The sequence below is a fragment of the Rhinoderma darwinii genome, chromosome 1 (assembly GCF_050947455.1).
Source record: "Rhinoderma darwinii isolate aRhiDar2 chromosome 1, aRhiDar2.hap1, whole genome shotgun sequence".
Lineage (NCBI taxonomy): Eukaryota > Metazoa > Chordata > Amphibia > Anura > Rhinodermatidae > Rhinoderma > Rhinoderma darwinii.
Window position 1 is genome coordinate 604,366,265 of NC_134687.1, and position 25,680 is coordinate 604,391,944.

Sequence of the window (25,680 nt, forward strand, 5' to 3'; positions counted from 1 at the left end):
TATATATATATATTTATATATTTACACTATTTTGAGCTATAAAATGTATTTCTGCTGATGTTGTCATGGCTGAAGCGGTCCCCAAAGCAAAATTCTCCTTGGAGCCTCATGGGTGCTTGTTATGAAATATTCCATTTTTTTTTATTTATTATTAGGATATAAATATTACTCGTTTTTCCTACACATGTCAACGCTGACATTTCTCTCTCCTATGAAATATTCTGCGCACACACAGTCTCAGTTCGTTATATTCAGTTAACATCTAGTTTTTGACTATGCCAAGCTGAGCAGTGCCAGAGCAGAAATCACCTGGATGGTAATCTACATGGGTGGGGTCCCCTCTCCCACACACTGGCAGGGAAAGAGAGTAAAGGAGAGGTGTGTGAAGAGGCGGAAGAGAGGGAAGAGCTGGAAGCGAGCATGTATTCATTGCTGAAGAAGGAACAGGCAGTTATATAATGCCTACCACTTGTACGTAGATCCATCAGATGTAGATGAATGAGACTGGTGGGAGGCTTGGGATCTGCCTAGAAACTAGCAGAAACGTGAAGACCAAGACGAAACACTAGACATATGGTCAATGAAAGCCAAAGTCAACTCTATGACACATAGGGTCCCTACCGGTCCATATTAATGACTCCTACAGACCATGTGCCATTGTATGATTCCTCTGTGGTGCATACTTGCATGTAGGTAGGTGACCAAGGTTCCTAGCTTCATTACTCCATAATGGCTGAATATGGTTGAAACTACCTGTCTCTAGAAAAAGAAGGAAGAGCAGCTCTGAAGCACAAACTGCTGCTCTAATAAGTGAAGAACAGTAGATGAGGTACATTAAGTATCATAAGATATCATTGAGATCACGTTAGAAAAAACATTTCTGAGGTTTGTGAATTGGGACACCCGCTGTTTACCTAGGACTAACGTAGTAGGCCTGAACCCCATGGGTTGTTGGTGTCTTCTCATACATACACAATTTAGGTCCCATTGTAATCTAGGACTTCTGAAGAATCGTTATGTTGGATATTTAGAGATATGCCTTCTCAAGGTCCCTGAATTGGTCAGATGACACCTCATGGGTCCCCTCAGATGTTGTCTTCTGATATGTCTTTAGGACAAGCCTAAAGTCGAAAACATTCACAAATAATAATAATGTTCAATACCTGACATTATACCTACAGAATATGATATGTAGCTAATCTCTCTACTCTATAGCTTATAGTGATCCTTGTAGGACACATTGCTGTAGCTGGACCTTCGTTTTGAGGCTTCTTCAGCAGATATAGTGTTAACAAGACATTAGCCAACATTTAGCTGGATTCTGTACTCCCCCGGAGCAGAGGAAAGGCGCAGCCTGTCTGTTTTATGTGGTTGACATTACTGAACTTGAGAATTGTACAGCAGCTGGCTGAATGAGATCCAGCAAAAGCAAAGGGAAGCCGCCTGCTGGATCTGTACACAGCATAAGGCTTGTCTTTTCTGGTCACAGTCCTATAGATAACAGCACCTGATTATGGGCCTGGCGGGGTGCTACTAGTGACTTATAATTACGATTGCCAGATACATCGCCCAATTTATTCTACTTATCACAGATGGGGGCCCCACTGGATATCAGCTTCATGCCAAATCCTCCCACACCTGGAAAAACCTGTGCAATGAACAAGACGGTTTCCTCAGTTATGTTGTATTCAGCTGCAAACAAACTAATAATTTAAATTGGGTATGTCAAAGGGGAACAACTTCACCAAAAAACGTAATCTACCCTCCCCCCGATCTGAACATCTATATAGGTAACCAATATGTCACTTTTATAAAGTATTGGTCATCTCTTTTAAAGTTGTAAATGACAACATACAAAAAGCCCTAATAAGATCTGTCAATAGCCTACACCTACATGCTGACAGTTCCCAAGACACAATATACTCTGTCAAATGCCTCTGCTTGTTGACGGTTTCCCGGTAGCAACAGGAAACATGCACAAGGTATAAAGCAGCAGAAAAGCTAATACAGATATATTACACGGGTGTTACGTTTTATATAGGCCAAGTTCACGAATGATGGAGTTCAATACATATATAATAAGTAAAAAATAACGAGAAAAAATAACTAAATGAAACAGTACAAAAATATTTTAACATACTATTTATATGTATAAGACGATACATAAGAATGATAAAATAATAATAATGAAATTCAGAAATAGCCCAATGGTTAGAGTGCCCTACATGGGAAAGATGCGTATATGTGCCCAGGAGGTGCCCTAGGTCAGTATGCCATTTTTACTACTTTCTAGGATATATGGACGTATGATATAGGGAATCCTTCAGGTGTTTGTTAATCTTTAAAAAAAATAAAACTAAAGATAGGAATAATAATAATGATAAAAATAATGATAATAATATTATAATAAAAATGATGATGATAATAATAATATTACAAAATCCGTTAATGTAGAGTAAATGGGACCTGATTGGCTCTGGATTAAAAGAATTTCTGTATTATTGGACAGTCATTGAAACTTCATAAATCTTTCTTCTTAGGCTAGCGCTCCATGGTGACCCAAAGTGTGCAACTTCAATATGGGGGACAAAAGTTGCAAGCAGCCTTGCAAAAAAAAAATATCCAGCATGGCCAGATGCCCCAGCCTAAGGGTAAAGACCCTTCAAAATGGCAGCCCAACATAGTGACATAAAATCTGCTGTTCTCAAAGCGTATGCCATAGCGGATCCTGCTAATGCCGAGTACAAAAGGACCCTGGTTACCTTGGCTTTTTCCCTCAACAGCAGCGCTCCTGGTCACCCGCTGGGCAGGGAACTACCACATAGCTCCACTCAGGTCATTCCCTGCATAATGGGTAAATGTCAGCGCTGCTGTAGAGAGAAAAACCAGCAATGTAGACAATTAATTTCAAAGGTTAACGGGGGTCCCGGCCGTAAGAACCCACCAATCAGGAAGTGATGGCATACCCTAGCAATATTCCATTACTCCTTATAGTGGGAATACCCCTTTAATCAGTGGAGGCTCAGGATTGTTTCTCTCTGCTCATTCTTCTATTTCTGGTCTTCGGTTATTCTGATTTTGGGAGATGCTGGATTATCAGAATTTTTTGAATAATTTATGCTGGATTAAAGGAATGTTGCTCTGATTTTTAAAATTGCAAACAATTTTTTTACACCCTCATTATGATGCATTGCTATTTATTATTCCCAGTATATTTTGGAGACCTGAGTGTATGAATAATTTATAACCACAATTATTAATCTTCCTAATATTTATTGTATTTTTATTTTTTTTAAATTATCACAGTATTATATTATTTATATGAATTTCTCCTCCTTTTGTAATGAGCCTATTGTTCTCCACAGGGACGTAGCTTTAGGGGGTGCAGACGTAGCAGTCCCACCCGGGCACAAGGTGACTAAGGGAAAATACACCAATATTGTGAATGGCACATGGAATTTGGGGGGTCCACAAACAGACTTTGCATTGGGGCATTTGGTTCTCCAACCTTTGGCTCCCTAACTGTTGGTGAACTACAACTCCCAGCATGCTCTGACAGCCGCAGGTTGGAGATCGCTGCTGTAAAGCATAATTAGCAATACAGAGATCTTCTCTAAAACCTACTACATGCCCCATAAAACACAGTTACCCAAGAAAGTCCTTCAAACTCATTTTACAGCTGAATTTCCACTACACAGAATCATATTCGGCTTATCCCTTGTAGCTTGTAATTTTTTTTCTTTCTTTCATTGCAAAATAACCAGCAAGACCATCTCTAAAAATAACACAGATCCTGGTTGTATCCTATAATACAATATAATCATCCAAGGTTATATAAGAAAGCATTTCACTGACCTTTCACTGTGTCTGTCGGAGCCGGCAGCTATTATAGAACTGCTGGTTTGTTCCAAAAGTGGGAAAAATATCAGTAGTGGGGGGGGGGGGGGTGGACTGGAAATTGTCATTGATTTGTATGAAGAGAGCTCTGCTTCCCTAGGAGTGGTTACATGAATGTACTCCCACCACTCCCTTGTAACCAAAAGTATTTGGCGTGGTGCCCTTCCCGTCCACCTGTACAATTAAGCTGTAGGCGCTGTGTGGGACTGTGCACTGTGCCATCTTTCATCAGCAGCACTTCAATCTCTTTGCTGGGCAAGATTTCTTAGAATAATGTAAAGTAGAATTGTACTATGTAGTAATGGACTGACCGAAACAAACCGAATACAGAAACGTTGTTCACTGCATGTGCATTGGACATTATAGTTTTCTGTCCAAAGCCGAAACTTGAAGCTTTTGGGCTCCAATGCAAAATCTGGAACGGGACCCCCCACCTACCATGTGCCCTGTACATCTATTGGTGTGTTTTTATGTCACCGGGGGGCCCATATTTACTCCCCTGCTGTAATGCTAACGATGCGATCCTCTCTTGTGAGTGCAGCCTGGCCTCCGAGGATGATGTTACATCCCATGTGACTTCAGCAGCCAATCAAAGACTGCAGTGGTCACAGGAGGCCAGGCTACACTCAGCAGAGAGGGACGCGTCGCCATGACTACAGCCAGGTAAGTATATACTTTTTTTTCTTCGGCTGATTTGGTGTTGTTTTTCGGCAAGAATTCCCTGCTAGGGTGGAAACGCTGTGTAGTTTTACGCAGCATATCCGCGTAGTGTGTTCTTACCCTAAAGAAGTGTCAGACACATTGATTTCAGCAGTCTGTCACTTATTAGGTAATTTGCCTTAGTTTCTGAGTGGCCAGCGCTAAAAGCCTGAGTCCAAGTATATTCATATATTTATATTCCCACCGCACTGTAACCGCTGATAAAAACTTTTCTCCTTATTAATAATAATAGGGAGAAAAGTGTTAATCAGCGGCTGCAGGGAGGGGGGGAACATGGATATATGAATATACTTGGAATCAGGCTTGCAGCGCTGGCCGCGTGTCGCAAATAGAACTACTAAATTCTCCGAAAGACAGCACATTACCTAATAAGCGTCAGACCGATGAAATCAGCGTCTGTCAGTTCTTTATGCTGCCTTCAGTCAGGGCAGAATAAATATATGTCAGATCAGCTTTAAGACATTACCATGGTCTCATAGCTAACACATAAAAAACGCCATTTTACAAAAAAAATTGAGTTTTTTTTAGATGCCTTTTATTTTGGCCCAAAAAATGCCACACAAAAAGTGTGTGAAGAAGGCCTAAAAGAAAACATTTTTTAGTTGCAACTTGCCCTCAAAGAAACAAAAGTAGCAAGGAAAATAAGAAACATATAAACATGTTTAGAAGAAACATATTAAGAAAGCTATCAGGCCAGTATACAATGCAGGGTAAAGAGCAACATACAAGATGTGAAGATGATGGAGAAGTGAAGAAAGGATTCTAGGAATCTTGTAGAACACTTTGGTCTCTCTGGAGATGACGACACATATAGCCCCTTATCTGGAAGTCACTGGAAAAGCCAGAATCCTGGTGACTAGGTAGCAAACAAGACTCTGCTGATATTTAATGGCCACTGTAAAGAACATAACTACTAGTGGCTACTGGGAAATATTAATCTAGATATCTGGTGGCTACTACACCATGCTACCATCAGGTAGAATGAACGCCACACTCCCTTGTCCACAAATTGTTAGTTATATACAGAGACCGATAATAGCATGGCCCGGGACCTCTCCAAATTAGGGGCTTCAACTAGCCCAACCCCTCCTCCACTATTGGTCCACTACAAAGGTGCTTATTGTTGGCTTGTAGGCTGTGAACATGTGTCAGGGTGCCAGCTGTGCCTCTATCTATCCCTTTGATTTGGGAACATGTGTCCAATAGCATATCCCAGCTGCATATAGCACTTATTTGGACACTCTAGCCTTATAGCATCTGGCTACTTTATGATAGTACTATTTAAGGACTGTATAGCATTTGTTATTTGGGTACCGTATGGCACTATTTGGGCACTGTATGGTGTTTGTTTTTTTTATATGCGCTTTATGGTGGTATTATATTGGCACTATATAGTTATAAAGAACACTGGGTGGTACTGTAAGGGTATGTTCACACGGCTTATTTTCGGACGTTTTTCGAATTGGAACCTGTTTTTTATGCGCCCGTTTTTAAAAACAGCCGCCTAAAAAAAATGCCTGTGAAAAAGAAGTGCATGTCACTTCTTGAGCTGTTTTTGGAGCCGTTTTTTATTGACTGTATAGAAAAAACAGCTCCAAAAACATCCATAAAAAAAACCAGCGAAAAACACGAGTTGTTAAAAAAAAGGCTCAAAATCAAGAGCTGTGTTCCCTTGAAAATAGCTCCGTATTTTCAGACCTTTTTTAGTAAGCGTGTCAACATTCCCTTATATTTCCACTACATGGAATTATTAAGGGCCTGTTCACATCAGCGTTGAGGGGTTCCGTCGGGTTAACCCCTCAACGCAAAGGCAAACGGAAACCTAAGCTTCTATTTGCATTACCATTGACCTTGTGACAGAGTTCCGTTGTTTTGACGGAATCAATAGCAAAGTCGGAACCCCTCAACGGAAGGGCAACGCTGATGTGAACACGGCCTAAAGGAAATATATGTTAGTAGCGTGTCCTATATGGAACTATTACTCCCAATGGCCTTGCTTTAAAAAAACAAACAAACAAGGAAGACACTCATTATTTCCCCCAGTAGCTTTTAAAAATCTTAATGGGTATTCCGACCATAGACATTAATGGCATATGGATTGTGTATACCACAAATGTCTGATATTTGTGACCCCTCCCACCAACTATCTACACCGTGTTTCAAATTATTATGCACATTGGATTTAAGTGTCATAAACATTTAATTATTCGTTTTTCAATGAAACTCATGGATGGTATTGTGTCTTAGGGCTCTTTGGATCATTGTAATCAATCTCAGACACTGGTGATAATTAGTTTGCCAGGTGTGCCCAATCAAAGGAAAACTACTTAAGAAGGACGTTCCACATTATTAAGCAGGCCACAGGTTTCAAGCAATATGGGAAAGAAAAAGGATCTCTCTGCTGCCGAAAAGCGTGAAATAGTGCAATACCTTGGACAAGGTATGAAAACATTGGATATTTCAAGAAAACGTAAGCGTGATCATCGTACTGTGTGCTCTGAATCAGCCACAAATCTTTTCAGACGGGTTCGTTCAGATAAAGGCATAATGAGGAAGGTTTCTGCCAGACAAATTAATAGGATTAGGAGAGCAGCTGCTAAAATGCCATTGCAAATTAGCAAACATGTATTTGAAGCAGCTGGTGCCTCTGGAGTCCCGCAAACCTCAAGGTGTAGGATCCTCCAGAGGTTTGCAAGTGTGCATAAAGCTATTATTCGGCCACCCCTAAACAATGCTCACAAGCAGAAACAGTTACAGTGGGCTCAGAAATACATGAAGACTCATTTTCAAACCGTGTTGTTTACTGATGAGTGCCGTGCAACCCTGGATGGTCCAGATGGATGGAGTAGTGGATGGTTGGTGAATGGCCACCATGTCCCAACAAGGCTGCGACGTCAGCAAGGAGGTGGCGGAGTCATGTTTTGGGCTGGAATCATGGGGAGAGAGCTGGTAGGCCCCTTTAGGGTCCCTGACGGTGTGAAAATGACCTCTGCAAAGTACGTAGAGTTTATGACTGACCACTTTCTTCCGTGGTACAAAAAGAAGAACCGTGCCTTCCGTAGCAAAATTATCTTCATGCATGACAATGCACCATCTCATGCTGCAAAGAATACCTCTGTGTCATTGGCTGCTATGGGCATAAAAGGAGAGAAACTCATGGTGTGGCCCCCATGTTCCCCTGACCTCAACCCTATTGAGAACATTTGGAGCATCCTCAAGCAAAATATCTATGAGGGTGGGAGGCAGTTCACATCAAAACAGAAGCGCTGGGAAGCTATTCTGACACCCTGCAAAGATATTCAAGCAGAAACTGTCCAAATACTCCCAAATTCAATGGATGCAAGAATTGTGAAGGTGATATCAAAGAAGGGGTCCTATGTTAACATGTAACTTGGCCTGTTAAGTTTTTTGTGATACAAAGAGCTTTTGATTTCTGTAAATATGAACTCCTGATGCTGCAAATTCAACAAATTACCATTGTAGTTCTCTTTACAACCTTTAAAATGTTTTGATCTCTGTTGTGCATAATAATTTGAAACAGTGCATTTTGAGTTTTTTACTTCTAAAATAAAATCTGTTATCATTAGGAGATTTGTTCAATAAAATTAGCATTATACTCCAACGGTTGATGGCTTGAAGATTATACTGACTGTCATTTGCATCGACTATTTAGGAAAGTCAGCGAAAAATAACATTTGCATAATAATTTGGAACGCGGTGTAGAGAATGGGGGCCCAGCGGCCCTCATTTTCATTAGAAGCTGTGGTGGCAGGAGGGGAAGCAGGGTAAAACTGGTTGCAAACTATTAATTACAGGAGTCACAGAAACAGCTGAGTGCCATATCGCCATAAATATCTATGGTTGGAAAACCCCTTTAACCTGTTAGTGACCGCCAATACGCCTTTTCACGACGGCCACTAATAGGCTTTATTCTGATGCATAAGCCTTTTCACGGTGCTGCATCAAAATAAAACAGAGCAGGGAGCCGTTAAATCTCCCTGCTCTCAGCTACCAGAGGTGGCTGAGGGCTGGGGGCATCCCTGCTCTAACGGGTGAGATCGATATCAGTATCGATCTCACCCGTTTAACTCCTCAGATGCGGCGCTCAATAGCGAGCGCCGCATCTGAGTGGTTTTGGAGAGAGGGAGCTCCCTCTCATCCCACCGACACCCGGTGCGTGATCACAGAGTGCCGGTGTCTTCTATGGCAGCCGGGGGTCTAATAAAGGCCCCCAGGTCTGCCTGTAGTGAATGACTGCTAGGCTGTGCCAGAGGCATGGCCTAGCAGATGCCTGTCAGTTTTACACGGACAAGCAGTAATACACTGCAATACAGAAGTATTGCAGTGTGTTTTAAAAGCAATCGGAGGATCGCATAGTGAAGTCCCCTAGTGGGACTAGTAAAAAAAAAAGTTTAATAAAGTTAATTAAAAAAAATAAGTGAAAAAAATGAAAAACACACTTTTTCCCTTTCCAAAATGCTTTATTATTAAAAAAACAAAAAAAAGTTAGAAATATTTGGTATCGCAGTGTCCGTAATGACGCCAACTATAAAGTTATTACATTATTTAACCTGCACGGTGAACGGCATAAAAAATAAAATAAAAAACAATGAAAAGATTACTGTTTTCTGTGAATCCTGCCTTATAAAAAATGTGATAAAAAGTAATCAAAAAGTCGAAACTACTCCAAAATGGTACCAATAAAAACTAAAAGTCGTTCCCGCAAAAGAAAAGTCCTCATACAACTGCATCGGTGGAAAAATAAGAAAAGTTATGGCTCTTCAAATATGGAGACACAAAGACAAATAATTTTAAAAAAAAGTGTTTTTACTGTGTAAAAGTAGTAAAACATACAAAATCTATACAAATTTGATATCGTTGCAATCATAATAACCCGCTTAATAAAGTTATTGTGTTATTTGTACCACACGGTAAACGCCGTAAATTTAGCATGCAAAAACGTGTGACGAAATTGCTGGGTTTTTTCTGTCCCCCTCCAAAAAAAAATTAATAAAAGTTAATCAATAAATTATATGTGCCCCAAAATGGTGCTATTAAAAAATATAACTTGTCCCGCAAAAAAAAAGACCTTATACAGCTATGTCGACGCAAAAATAAAAAAGTTATAGCTCTTGGAATGCGACGATGGAAAAACGTACAAAATAGCTTGGTCATTAAGGTTTAAAATAGGCTGGTCACTAAGGGGTTAATCTGGTTCTTTGTGTAAAGCGCCAACATATTTCATAGTGTTGTATGAAGCGCTTATTGTCTGACAATCTAACATTCCTGTCCCCGGCATATACATACATTTTTTTAATTTCATCGAGCTTCTGTATGTCTTTGAAGTAGAAAATTAGCATCACAAAAAGGAACATACAGATTCCGAGCAGACGCTGCGTAAAAACAATAGCGGAAACCCACCCTCAGATTTACTAAGCAGTGTAAGACCTCATGCCCACAACTGTGCTTTTGTGTCTGCAATTTATTTGCATTTTTGCGGAGAAATTGTGGACCCATTAATTTCTAGGGCCCCATGCACACAACTATGGTTTTCACTGATCCGTGTGGGGGCCATGATTTCAGACGGCAAAATCTCAGTACAAGTCATTTTACGGTACGGGCTTGCGGCTTCACAAACTGGTGAAATAAATAGTTTTTTTTGTGGATCCATGAATCCTGATGGCACACAGATTCACAACAAAAGTTTTTTTGCGCACAAATGGATTGCAACGGATCAGAGGTTTGGCAGACCGCAAAACCGAGCAGTCAGAAAATGCGCCAAATTTATCATAGTGGTGCCCGCAGTCTAATAAATTTGGCGCATCTTGCTAGACGCTTTTCTCTTCCTTATACCACCTATTGGCTGGCTTAGTTTTTTCCGACAAAATTTTGGTGCATTTTTGCACACGGTGTCGCATTTTATGCCATGTCTCTTTTCTGCTAGACCACACCCTCTTTTCAAGCGTGTCGAAAAAAAGTCTCTAAACCAGTTAATAAATGTGATGCGCAGCATGAACGCCAGAATTCTGGCTCCATTTGAATAGTAAATCTGCCCCATTGAATTAACTCATTATTTTCTGACACAACTAGCAGGAGTTCACAGCAGTGTGATTTATAATCAAATTCAATCTGAGCTCTATGCAGTGAGCTCCCTCTAGTGACAGCGGATGGGAGACAGAATTTTATTATATAACTGGATTGTGGTGTAAAGGGCTGCAGTGGATGTGGAGCTCTTTATCAGAAAAACGGCGCTTCAATCCCTATAAAGATTTCTGCATTTATTCAAATTAAATCAAAGGAAATTATAGGTACTTTCCTGTCCTAGATCACTACCATTAACCCTTCCATCATCCTAAATTATACAATAAGAGCCATGTAATCATTTCATTATATAATAGCAAGTGTTAACCACTAAACCACACAAGACCAGATGAGATGATAGATATCAATATTCACTCCCTCCTCATCCTAGACCACCAGACACTAAAGATACATGATTAAAGTGATATGCCCATCTTCAACATTCATAGCATATCCATGCTCTTTCCGGAACTCCCATTGACTTCAATGGAGAGGGCCAAGCCACCAGGCCACCTCTCCATTGACTTCTATGGGGACAATGGTCAGTGTCAATCAGCGAACAGGGTCATGTTCCGATAGTTGAGGGTCCCAGAGGTACTTGTATCTATAAGGCATTTATTAAACCTCTCTAGAACAACAGGAGCCCCCTAAACCACCTTATGACAAAATAAGTGATGTATAAGTTGAAAAAGTGAGTATAAGGGTATGTTCACACGGCCTATTTTCGGCCGTTTTTGGGCCGTAAACAGCCCAAAAACGACCGAAAGTTTGGAAGCAGAACGCCTTCAAACATCTGCCCATTGAGTTCAATGAGAAAACGGCGTTCTGTTCCGATGGACGTTTTTTAACACATAAAAAAACGCCCGGGAAAAAGAAGTGCACGTCACTTCTTCAGCCGTTATTGGAGCCGTTTTTCATAGACTCTATAGAAAGAAAGCTCCAAAAATGGCTGTTAAAAACGCTGCGAAAAACACGACTTTGATTAAAAAACATCTGAAAATCAGGAGCTGTTTTCCGTTGAAAACAGCTCCGTATTTTCAGACGTTTTTTATTTTGTGTGTGCACATACCCTTACCGGGGGCAAGTGGGCACTAGTGCACGTGGAAACCCCATTTAAAAATGCAGCCATTAGTTGCTGGTCCCCGTAGTAGTCACCGCTCATGGGCAGTCCGGGCCTATAGACTCCATTGCTGTGCTTTCCACTGATCTAAATAACATCATGGACTTACAGATTCTGTATTAAAGGCTGAAGAATGTATTCATACAAGTCATCATGGGAGAAGCCGCAGCTACTGGAGCTCCAAACTGACCTCATCCAACAGCGAAGATGAGTTAAGGATATAATTTCTCTTCCACGTGTACTGTGTCGATGGGAAGTGATTTATGGCGGAAGGTTAAATACATGATTTGGCCTTATCCACTAGGTGTGGTGTGTTTATTTTGTTTTTGGGTGTGTTTGTATAGCTGTGAGGCATGTGGGAAGGGGGTTGAATTATTAGATAGTCATGTGACCCAGAGACGGGAATAAAACATGATGAATGCAGCGTACCCTTATAATTACCTACAATAAATGGCACAATATACAAACACATTCATCTACCGGTCTGAAAATGTTTTGCGTTCGAGATGTAAATATTATTATGTGGCCGTTATTGCTCTTAAAGCGGTAAAACACCTTTAAAAACTTTTATATTTATTTGTGTGTTTGTGTTTTACTTTTTTTTATTTTTACACTTTTTCTTCCCTATGGGGGCTGCCATTTTTTACTCCATTTCTGTATGTGCCGATTAACGACACATACAGACATGGAGAACGGCAGTTACAGTCCCATAGTGAATGCGAACGGGGCCCGTTCCATCCACTATGGTGTACACCGTCTGTGTGGGAACGGCGACTGGAGCAGGTAAGTTATTTCTATGTATGTTCGTGTTTCAGTGTGTGTTTACTACTGTATGTAAACCTACTACACTGTGTGTTAGCTCAAAAAATGGCGACACACAGTGTAGGAGGTTTGACCGTTCAATCCCCTCGTTTCTCCCGGCACTAGCCAGGATAATGGAGGGGGGGATTCTGAGAGCTCACTAGAGCGAGTGAGTTTTTTCCAATTTTGCAGCATAAAGCAATGTGGTTGCTTTACCACATACAATGCTGCAATTTTGGGAATTGCTCCATCTAGTGACCAGCACTGGGAAATATTATAAATTAGAATCTAATTTATAATATTTCCTGACTCGTGAAAAAAATAAAAAGAATTAGAACAATGTTTAATCACCTACACACTAATTGTTTAACTAAAAAATAATTATTTTTTTTTGCTGGCAACACATTCCCTTTAAAGAAAAAGCAGCCATGAATAAGCAAACCTCATACTCAGAGGAACACACCTGTTCCAAACACCCACTCAATGATCCCAATAATTCAAAAGTCACTGGCCGGCGAGAATCCTTCCGCATACCCTGTTTTCGATAACCCTTCAATGCCTGTCTAACCATAAAGGACTTAGAAACATCACAAATGCCCCTCAATTTGCACCAAAAAGCTACAGCCGCCACCCGCTGCAAAGCCACAGAAAAAGAAGCCCCTTCACTAAAAGATAAACCCACGAAGTACAACAGCAAGGAGCCCAGCGCCTCGTCTGCCTCATGCATCCCCACCTGCCGCAACAACTCCTCTCAACGGACCCATACCTTGCATTTCGCCGCCCAGGTAGCAGTACTGACGGACTGACGTTTCACCGCTGCCGACACCCCTGGACCACATCCCACAGCCACGTGGGGAAAGACTTCCCCAGCCGCTCTGCACCCAGTGCCAACCTGCGAAATCTGTTTCACTGAAACCGAGAGAATCAGCGATGTCGTTAACAATTCTAGGCACATGAATAGCCACAAAGCAAGCATTCAAAACCCGACAATGCAACACTTAGGGTATGTTCACACGGCCTAGTTTCGGCGTTCTGTTCCGATGGAGCGTTTTTTTTATGCGAGACACTTCTTGGGACATTTTTGGAGCCTTTTTCCATAGACTCTATTGAAAAAAGCTCCAAAAACGGCCGTAAAAAAACTCTGCGAAAATCGTGAGCGGCACAAAAAACGTCTGAAAATCAGGAGCTGTTTTCTCTTGAAAACAGCTCTGTATTTTGAGACGTTTTTGACTCTGCGTGTGAACATACCCTGAAAATATGCACCAAATCCATGCGCACCCGAGGCATCCGTATGCAATTCCATATCTACGCTAGAAACAATTGCATCCATTCACACAGACCTTCCATTATATTGAACCAAAAATTCCTCCCACAGCCCCAAATCAGCACGCACTTCTGCCGAAAGGCGAATGAAATTATGAGGTACTGCCACCCCTGCCGTAGCTAAGGCCAGCCGGCGGCAGAACACTCGCCCCATGGGCATAATCAGACAGGCAAAATTCAACTCCCCGAGCAGGGACTGAACCATACGCAGCTGCACTCTACCTGCCCCCATACCTTAGCGGCCGCTTTTTTCGGATCATGAAGCTTGTCTTCTGACAACCGTCACTCCATGTGCACAGCATCGATGACGATGCCCAAAAATGTTACCGTCGTGGCCGGCCCTTCCGTCTTCTCGAGCGCTAACGGTACCACGAAAAACTCAGCCACACGCTTTATCGTATGTAACAATACGGAGCAAACATTAGTTCCCAACGGGCCCACAAACAAGAAATAGTCCAGGTAGTGTAACACTGAACACCGTCCTGCTTCCTGCCTCACCACCCACTCCAAAAAAGGTACTGAACCTCTCAAAATATGCGTACGAGATAGAACGACCTATCGACAGGCAACAATCTACATAAAATCCCCCCCAACAAAACCTCTACAATGGAAAACTAACTCGATGAACTGGCAACAGCCGAAACGCCGCCTTAATGTTGGTTTGAGCTAACAGGGCCCCCTTCCCAAATTTCCGAACACACGAGACCGCAGAATGAAATGACATATATGAAACTGAACATAAATCAGGATCAATGCCATCATTGACCGACCCGCCAACCGGGAAAGATAAATGGTGAATGAGCCGAAATTTATTAGGCTCCTTCTTCGGGACAAGTCCCAAACGGGAAACCCGCATATCCACCCAAAGCGGGGCATTAAACGGGCCCGCTATCCTACCGAGGTCTACCACCTTCCTGATTTTGTCCACTACCACCCCTGGCCTAGCCATAGCCGACGCCAAATTCTTATGTACAATGAAAGAACTCTGGATACAAAAACCATCCGTGAACCCCGCCCGCAAGCATTCCACCGCCGCTTTATCTGGATACCTCCCTAGATAAGGCAGCATCCTTATTACCTTCACCGGCGTCGCCCCTGTTCTCTCCAACCTCCTGTTCTTTGCCCTTGCCCCGCTTGAAACATCTAGACAAGGTATGTGCACCCTCACAGCCGGAGCACTCATGCTTGTAATGGCAGTCTGACAGAATTTGCAGTGTCCTTTATTGAACTGCCAACAACAGCCCTTTCTTGTCCCAGCTGAGGACCATGAATCCGAGGCACCCCCGCCTGCCCCAGGAAAGGACTGCCCACTACCCCTCGGTGCTGCCATAAGCCGCATCTACAAACTAATATTCTTATGGTCCCAACGCAGCGTGGGCCGAATGAATTTTCGCTGTCGGAATTGCTCATCGTAGCGCAGCCAATCCACCCCTCCACACACCAGATAAGCCTCACCAATCCCGTCCATATAGCAAAACAGCGCTGAACAATTCTCCGGCGCTTTCTCCCCTAGTACGCTAGACAAAATCGTGAACGCCTGCAGCCAGTTAGCAAAAGTACGCGGAATCAAGCGATACCGCCGCTTCGGCTCTTCATCCTTTCTACCCTCGTCTGGCTTAAGATGATCCAAGTTAAACTTCTCCAAAGGCAACAAGGAGAAGATCTCTACGTATTCGTCCTTCCAGATCTTCTCCTTGACCTCCCTCCGGCTTCAGGTGAGCCCCAAGCGGCCCCTCAAAGCACATATATACCTCCACTCTGGCCGCGTCCGCCACACGCACATCCTCCGCCGCTTTCGCCTTACTGGGCATGCCTTCACCCGCAGTGGAAGTCCTCCCACTAACCGTTTCTTTCGCCGGAACCTCTACCACCTTCCTTACACTTATCGCCCCTTGTGCACACACCGCAGGAGCCACAGCGTCCTCAACCATCGTCGATCCTGCCGGACCCTCAACAGTCACGCCCTCCCTATGCAAAACAGGCCATCCACACGACTGCCCCAGCGCAGACCACACTACCGCCGGGGAAACACTTATACCCTGTGCCCCACCCCTCACTCTAGACAATAAGGCAAGCACCCCAGCTAACACATCCTGCACCGACCTCTCAACATCCAACCTTCCCCCAGGTCCCAATGGCAGTACAAACACCCCCAACCCCCCAAAACCCGATCACTCCTCATCTGGCCGTCCCTGGGCAGGACCCCCAGCACCCTCGCTTGCGGTCGTCTCTGGCCGGCTGGCAGCGCCACCGGCCATCATCCTGGGTACCCCTTCTCTGCATGGAAGGACATCAGGGAAGCCATCAGTGTCCTCCTCTGCCTCTTCCGGAGACTCCCCTTCTTCCAGTTCCTCCCTGGCAGCACTCCCATGCGCCAGAGCAGGGGAGCCAAGCTCTGCCCCAAGGTTACGACGAGCAGGCTGCCGGCCTACACTCCTGCGCAGGCAGCAGCGCCGAACCTCCAGCTCACCCGATGAACCACTCCTTGCTGCTCCTGCAGCTGCTGCCTGTTCCGCTGCTGGGGAGCCTGCACCACGCTGGGATCATGCAGCTCCCGCCTGCAGGACGTTCCCCTGCCTAGCTGCTTCCCCGGCACAGCTGCTCACCAGAGGGATTAACCGTTCTGCTCCCCGCTGCACGTTGTCTTAAAGGAGGGGGGAACCCCCTCTAGCCAAGCCCTGCCGCTGTACCGGAATCGTCCCCGCTCGCAGACTCGCCGGAGCAGAGCGTCTCCGGACGTCTGAGGCAGGAGGGTCCCTCTGGGGGCTCCCTAGACGGGGGCCGGACTCGTGGGATAACCCCTGGGCTAAGACGTTCTCGCGGCCAAGAATGGCGGGCACGGACCCTGGCACTCGGTTCTGCCGCCGCGTCCCCGCTAGTGGATACGGCTGCCATCAAAGTGGACTGCACCCACTCCTGTCCTCGGTGCTGCACAGCTACACGAACTGCAGCCAGGAATTCTTCCATGGAGGATTCCATCATCCACGCTGCACACAGGTAAGCTCAGGCCTGAACTTCTCCCTCTGCGCGCCAAACTGGATCGCTTCTTCATTTAAGCCCCTTAAGCAACCTGTTCCCTGCAAAGCCCACACACACTCCACCTACTGGTTAACCCTATGACTTCCTGACAATGTTTACCCCTTACAGTAACTTCTCAGCCTCCCTGATTCTACACCAGTCAAGCCGCATTCCACTATAGCTTTGCCCGCTCCATAGTTCTCCATATGTCTGCACAGGTTTTCAACCTCTGGATGTAAACGAGAATGTTCCCATTCAGTGACATCAAGTAGAGATCTTAAAAATGGTGAAGATTCTAAACACATATCATAGCGATCCGGATATCACACTGTGTAGTCCAGACCATGTGAGAGAATTTGGGGGATGTGACCGCTGCTCTGAGCACATTTATGATTCACTGCTGCAGATGTCACTATTCTATGTCCAGAAGCCGTTGTCTTACAACATGATGACTTATCCTTTCAAATGGTTGGCTATAAGGTCAGGCACCGCTTTCTGCTAGCTTATTCCCCAGATCCTTGACTGATGGTCCAAATTATAGCAGCAATATGGAGACACAACGCCAGGGCATGGGTAGGCAAGGAGGGGACGCCACACCTAAGACACAGCTGTCTCTTAAAAATCAGTGCTGGAGCAGGACGTTACGTGTAAGTGGCCTCTGGCTATAAACATGTAACTTCATGCCTGTCATTTACTATTAAAGAGGCACTGTTAATCAAACTCTCATGGGGACACTGTGGCTAACACTCCGATGGAGGCACTGTGGCTCTTGTTACTTTGTGGGCACTGTGGCTCTCATAGTTTTGAGGCACTGCTGCTGGCTTTATTATGAGTGATTTATAGCTGCCACTTTTATGTGGCCACTGTGGCCAGCACTATTATAGGGCCAGGATTGTTTTGCGGGCACAGTGTCTGGCGGTGTGATAGGGCACTGGATAAAACACATAGTACTTATCTAGTTCTTACACACTGCTTCTCTGACATTACAACCTGAGTGTAGCATGTACATGCATGCAGGATGGCAGGAGAGTGGTAGGACAGGTTGGCACACCGGTGGTGGACTTTGGTCAGTGTCATTGGTTATTCCTTGGTTAAACTTGAAGAGGTTGTCCGGCCAAGGGACCGTTTTTCATACTAATGACCTATCTACAGGATAGGTCATCAGTATATGATCGGTGTTGGTCCGAAACCTGGACCCCGCACCGATCACCTGTTCCGGCTACCTCTGGGCACCGGATGTTATGCAGTGGTCGGTCCCGGATGCAGAAGGCTCCATACACTGTAGAACGGCCGTGCTGTAACTCTGCTTCTTTTCACTTGAATAGGAGAAGAGCTGCAGAACTGCAGCTCGGCCGCTATACTGAGACCGGAGCCATCCTCTTCCTGCACGGACATCCAGTGCCTGGAGGCAGCCGGAGCAGAGATGATCGGTGCGGGGTGCGGGTGTCGAACCCCCACCGATGATATACTGATGACCTATCCTGTAGGTAGGTCATCAGTATGAAAACCGGTTCTGTGGCCAGACAACCCCTTTCATATTTTTGTAAAACTCCTCTATTTAATGGCATAGCAACAATATTTTTCAGAGATTTTTTTTTTATTCTTTTAGCCAAATTATTGACCCCTATCTCAAAACATTCTTTTTTTTTTTTTTCTACCATGGCATTGCCCATTGGCTCACAGTGACATATAAAAATGGACCCATGCGACCTGACCGAAGTATCTTTAGAAGTGAATATACGAGGCCCAGGAAATGCCGGGTGAGAAGGAAGGGGTCTGATCCATTGAATCTATTGCTGATATGGACATTTGGCCTGTGCCCACCCTATGTTGCGTCTCTGGGTGGGTTGCAGTGTCAGAGATTCTGCTGTGTGAACATGTGTGGGAGAGGCTTAGAAAAACATTCCATCCTGAGCAGAGATTGGGGAGGGGGAGGGCGGCTGCGGCTGAAGTCATGTATTTTTTAGAGAGGGTGTTTGTGGATACAACATGTTCCTAATTCTGTCTTCTTTTCACGCTGAATTGATGCTGGCAGAGGCACAGGGCGGATCAGCAGGCATTAGACTGGCGTTTTCAGGGGTGTATTTGTGGCATTTGATAGTAAAACCTAATAATACTAGTTTTTGCCGGTATGTTGACTGCAGGTTAATCCCCTGTGCGGAACCTGTTACTGATAAGAAACTCCAGAGAATCTTTCTTCAAAAAGATTCAAAAAGTTAAATAAATGATCATAATAAGATTATGAAATTTCAAATTTTGTCACTTTTATCCTTAATTCATAATTCAAACAATAGTTTATTATTAATATGAACTAAATAAAAAATAAATAAATAAAAATTTAGCAGAACTCACAACATAATGGACGCTTTTCTGTTCCTAATGGGTATTGTACATGTATACCACACTAGAACACCATAGATAATGGCTAAATCACTATTAAACAGCATGAGTTGGTTGTCTAGGGTATTGGTTTAGGCTAGATTCAAACGAGCGTGGGGAAACTCGGACGTGAAAAAAGTGACGTTTTTCAAGTCCGAGGTCCCTTTTTCACAGATCCGAAGATAATAGGACAGGTTCTATTATTCAACGGACCCTTCACCTGGTCCATTGAAACAATGGCCGTGTGAAAGACCCCATTGAAAAACATGCGTCCGTGTGATGGCCATTGTTTTAACGTATTCAACGCTTGTGTGAATAAGGCCTAACTGAGATACTGCAGCTGCATTCCCCTCCCCACTGTCTTCTATTTACTGTATTACACAAGAAGGATTTTTTTGTGATTGAGGCGGTTTGTTCACACAGGGCGGATACGCTATGTAAAAGCACACATCATATCCGCCCTGGTCGCCGCAGGGAATTCTGGCTGAAAACCTGCACCAAATTGTGGTGCAGTTTTTTGGGCGAATTATCTGTGGAAATCCTGCAATGAAAAAACTAATGGATATACTTACCATGGCAACGCGTCCCTCTGACATCCTGACGTTCTGCAGCCCTGGAAAGACATTTCATCCCAAGTGATCGGCGCAGCCTGTGATTGACTGCAGCGGTCATATGGAATGAATAGTCATCCCAGGAGACTGACCTGGATGAAGAAACACAGAATTCTAGGTAAGTATAAGATTTCATTTTTTTTCTAAATTTAAATTTTTGTGTCGGAATCGCAAATTTTCCGCCGCAAAAATCGTATGGATTGCTATTTGTTGCGGGTTTTACTGCCCAATAAATTCAATGGGGAAAATACTCAACAAAAAAGTAGCGATTACGCAAATACAATTGACATGCTGCGGAATAAAAAAAATTCTGAGCCTTTTTTCCGATTTTTATTTACGCAGTGTGTGGATAAGATTTGGTCAAATCTCATCCATTTTGCTGCTACTATATTATACTGCGGATTTTCCGCAACAAAATCCGTTGCCAAAAATCAGCACTATTTCGCTACGTGTGATCTTACCCTTACTGAGAGCCTGCAGGCAGGGAAGGGTAACGCCGGCTGCTGGAAGGTGAGCAAGATGTCAATTTTCACTAATAAGATATATTATAAAGTTTCATGCATTTACATGTACCAGTCCTTTCTGCAAAAAAATATTTATAACGATTTATGTATTTATGTACCTCCTTTCTTTTTTATGAGATTTCTTGTTATTCCTCATCTTTCTGCCTCGTAAATAAATGGATTAAAAACCATTTTTAATATTTGTCTATTTTCCCACTGCCATTAATAATGGAATTACATCACTTATTTCTAAAAAATTAATTTGATGTAGAGTTGTACTCGTTGATTCCAACCATAAGTTTGCCATTTATAGAGAATGACCAATACAGAGTTTTAATCTTTTAAATGTATTTACTTTCACTAAATCAGATCCAAGTTGAGGGGGGCGCTATTGCATGAATGTCTATTGAAAGTATTTGGCTCTGATTGTGGTGAAAAGTGGTACTGCAATTGATTGGAAAAACAAAATTGCACTAAAACAGGCTCTCTTTAGATTAGGACACTTTATTGCAACTAGTCTGGTAGACACAACAGTTATTAAATAACCCCTTAAAGTGTCAGGTCTAAAAGAAGTGATACCCTGTTGTAGTGTTGTGTTACATGCCACCAAGGGTATATGTAGCAAGTAATTTCCACTCATCTGATCGGCACTATACTGTTTACTACGCAAAATTGTGCCCTGCATACCGGCGTTATAAGTGGTGGAGGCCTGTACCAATGCCTGGTTACCTTTAAGATTAATCAGTGTACAATAATTTACTGTAAATATATTTTGGACAAAGTAATGTAAAATGCAGATGTAGCAGAGCCAAATTTTCTATTTAGGTATTATTGGCTACATCATTTGTGCATCATGATAACTATCTGACTTCACATAATGCAATTTTACGTTAATAACCTTAGATTACCCCTTTTGATATCATAGTCAGGGATTAGAGGAAGGAAACTCTGGGTCTCCACCACCTCAGGGGGCCTCAAACACCCACCCACCCTGTCTGGGCTTATTCTGCTTATTCCATTGTTAAAATCTTAATCGGACCAGTTGACGGGGGGGCTTATTTATATGGGTAGTGTATACTGCGTATACTCGTGTATACTACTGCAACTATCTCTGTAAGGGCTTACTCAGACGAACGTAAAATATGTCCGTGCTAGTCTATGGGGCCGTGCAGACAGTCAGTGATTTTTGCGCTGCGTGAGTCCGCTGCGTAAAACTCACGACATGTCCGTTCTTTGTGCGTATTTCGCGCATCACGCACCCATTGAAGTCAATGGGTGCGTGAAAATCACGCGCACCACACGGAAGCACTTCCGCGGGACGCGCGTGATTTGCGCAACAGCAGTGAAAAGTATGAATGAAAACAGAAAAGCACCACGTTCTTTTCTGTTTACAAACATACAAACAGAGTGTCATAATGATGGCGGCTGCGCGAAAAGCACGCAGCCGCGCACCATATGATCATGACACACGGAGCTGTTAAGTGCCTTTTGCGCACGCAAAACGCCGTGTTTTTTGCGTGCGCAAAACGCACATGCTCGTGTTAATCCGGCCTAATTCCTATAGACTTGAGTGGTGAGTGTCACTTACATGCATAGTGGGTAAGGGGATCGGAGGTAGAATGGGGGCTATGTAAACCTTTGAAAGGGATTTTTTTTTAACTGTCAGTCAGTGTGTTTGGTGAAACTTTCAAATTAGTTTTTACTAAAAGTTATTTGTACTTTTTGAGATACAGCGATACAAAGCAGCTGTATCTCAAAAAGTTTAAATAATTTGTAATAAAAACTAATTTGAAAGTTGCACCAAACACACTGACTGACATTTTTATAAGAAAAAAAAATCACTTTTCAAGGCTTACATAGTCTTTAATCCATACCCGATCACAGAGAGTTGTACTAAATTACAATCTCAACCCTAAGGGTATGTGCACACGACAGCGGGAAATACGTCTGAAATTACGCAGCAGTTTTCAGGCGAAAACAGCTCCTGAATTTCAGACGTAATTGCATGTACTCGCGTTTTTCGCGGCGTCTTTTACGGACGTAATTGGAGCTGTTCTTCATTGGAGTCAATGAAAAATGGCTCCAATTACGTCCCAAGAATTGTCCTGCACTTCTTTGACGCGGCCGTAATTTTACGCGCTGTCTTTTCACAGCGACGCGTAAAATGACAGCTCGTCTGCACAGAACATCGTAAGAACCATTGCAAGCAATGGGCAGATGTTTGCCGACGTATTGGAGCCGTCTTTTCAGGCGTAATTCGAGGCGTAAAACGCCTCCATTACGTCTGAAAAGAGGTCGTGTGCACATACCCTAATACATCTGACAAACTCAGCTCTGCTAAAGTGATCGCATGGTGTACTGAATGTGATGTTATTGAGTGTTTTAGTATTTTTTCCAGGTGAGGGGAGTGGCTATTTTTGTAAGTTTTTTGTACATTTTGGGAACACATACATTACCTTAGTTTGTACCATGTGAAAATCAGACATTCTCTGATGACAATTCCTGAGTCAGAATAAATCCGGTTTAGCGTAGCTTTGCAGGACACTATGATGACAGCTACTGTATACAATAGCAAACAAATGTCTGGCATGGGGATTAGTGTGTCTACTCCCTTATGACCGGAGATGAGCAGGTAGAGCACCTCATCACAATAACAAGGAATATCTCAATCTTATAATGAAATTAGAGATTTGGTTATCATAAATAATAATCAATCAGAGATCGACACGATCATCAATATGTAGGATTAGACTGAGGAGAGGCATTATAATTAGGCAGGAAAGTGACAGGAAGTAGCTGTCTGACATCGGCCATTGTCAGCCATGTTAGTACTCTCAGGGCTAATTTCTCTGACACCCGGTCACCCAGAAGATTTCCCCCTCCCCTTTCTCCTTTCTCCTTGACAGCCAGTCAATATGAGAGACCTTCCATTTTACTGTGCAGAAATATGCTATATTGAATCTATGCCTAAAGAGTGAAGACGGAGTCTTCACTTTCATTTACAGCCTATAAAATCATAAGATGTTTTGTGTATTTTTTGCTACTTTATGGAGATTAAGGAACAAGAAATCTGGGGTAGGCTAAGTAAGCGGTTGCGTAGGGCACCATTGTGGTGGGAAGCACTTTATGGATATTAGTTTTACAAAAAAAAAAAGAAAAAGCTCTGTTCTGCCTTTACATTTTTTACTAGTGTTTCCCTGTATATATAAGAACACTAGGAATTGTTGGGGAAAGGCGCTACAGGAACAGTTAAATGAATGATTGTCCATCCGACAACTATCATGCTGAAATTTATAAACCAAGGGTGGTGGGGCACACTCTGAAAAAAGCAGAACCTGCTCCTGCAAAGAATGCTGGGAAGTAAAGATCATTGGTAACCTCAATGAAGGAGGAAGTAGCTAACTTTTCCCCCTATTTGGGTTTGAATAGAAAGCAATGTATCTGGTAGTCTGGGGCATAACTACAGTAAGGGGTTGATTTCACATTAAATGGACACTAAACGCAGTGTCTTTCAGCTTATTGTTCCCTTTTATCAACTATCTCAGGCTGGGCAGAGGATGACCTGGATTGACTGACAGGAGGTTCGGACAAATCAACCCCATCCTCCCATTAACGCTACTTGATGTCATACATGACAGATATAGACAGCTCATCTACAAAACTGCATAATTTTGACAACCTCGTTTCAGAATACATTGACTTTCCCTGGAAAGAAGGGGAAATAGCTCCTGGTAGCCCCACACAATTGTCTGGGGGGTGCAGTGCATAAGTACTTGCACATATATTGTTGCATGAAAAGTGAAGCGTAAAAGGCTGACAAAGGAAATCACTGGGTGCTTTTAGTTTGAAATGGATGTCTACAGCCAAAAGCTATATAAGGGGTCATTGTAATGGGGCTTGTTATTATGTAATGGCAGGAAGGAGGTGAAGGGAACAAGTGAGCCCTAATCTACCCACCGCCCTGTCCCTGCCTACTTGCAACGACCCGCCCTAGGCGACGGGGTACAACTTGGCGGCGGTCCCTACGCTGTCTAAGTGCAAGGGAGTACAAACAGGGAACACGCAAGGGAATACAGTAGCCCACGGAACGCCGCGAGGAAACGGAGCGGTGAATGAGCCAGTCAGGATGAGGAAGTAGTGGAGTATACAAACGGGAGCACGGAGCAGAAGCAAGCCAGGGGCAGAGCAACGCAGGATAAACGGAACTGAAGCAAGGCAGAAGCACGGCAGAAGCAGGCTGGAGCAAGGCAGCAGTGGGGCCAGGAATCCAAGAAGAATAACAAGCAAGGAGGAAGAGAAAACGGCAGGTATAAATGGACAGGGGGCGGAGCTAACTCTGACTGACCAGGCCGTGATAGGCTCTCCCACTCCTGAGCCTGCCACCCTGATTGGTGGGAGCAGGTGTCAGTCTCAGAGGTCTGGCCTCAGGTGTCGACTGATTAATCCTGGGAGTATACCCAGACGTAGTGCCTGGCAGATCCTTTACAGTACTCCCCCTTTTATGAGGGGCCACCGGACCCTTACTAAGAGGACCCGGTTTAGTGGGGAAGAGAAGGTTGAACCTCCTGATCAATACCCCAGCGTGAACATCTCGAGCAGGTACCCAAGTCCTCTCCTCCGGCCCGTATCCTCTCCAATGGACCAGGTACTGGAGGGAGCCCTGGATCATCCTACTGTCCACAATCTTGGCCACCTCGAATTCCACCCCCTCAGGGGTGAGAACGGGAACAGGAGGTTTCCTCGAGGGGGACCAGGACGGGGAGCAGCGTTTCAGGAGGGAGGCATGGAAGACGTCGTGTATGCGAAAGGATGGGGGCAGCTCCAGACGGAAGGATACAGGGTTGAGGACTTCAATGACCTTATAAGGTCCAATAAATCGGGGAGCAAACTTCCTGGATGGGACCTTAAGGCGCAAGTTCCTCGACGACAACCACACCAGATCCCCGACGACAAACCGGGGGTTAGCAGAACGTCTACAATCAGCCTGAATCTTTTGTACGCTCTGGGACGCCTCTAGGTTCTTCTGAACCTGGGCCCAGACTGTGCACAGTTCCCGATGAACGTCCTCTACCTCGGGATTATTGGAACAACCAGGGGAAACGGAGGAGAACCTAGGATTAAACCCGAAATTACAGAAAAACGGGGAGACCCCTGACGAGTTACTGACCCGGTTATTCAGGGAAAATTCGGCGAGGGGAAGGAATGAGACCCAATCAAATTGACAGTC

General features: G+C 43.8%; 1 protein-coding gene across 3 annotated transcripts in view; it reads right to left on the bottom strand.

Moving 5' to 3' along the window:
* The window catches only part of ZBTB7C (zinc finger and BTB domain containing 7C), a 271,241-nt gene that overhangs the window by 98,149 nt on the left and 147,412 nt on the right, over positions 1–25,680 (bottom strand). Inside the window, exon 1 of one of the 3 annotated variants that reach the window (XM_075854960.1) lies at positions 19,912–20,030. The exons of the other annotated variants lie outside the window; for them this stretch is intronic. The gene's annotated coding sequence lies outside the window, so the exon portion shown is untranslated. Of the gene's footprint in view, positions 1–19,911; positions 20,031–25,680 lie in introns of those variants that run through there. 3 annotated transcript variants of the gene reach the window in all.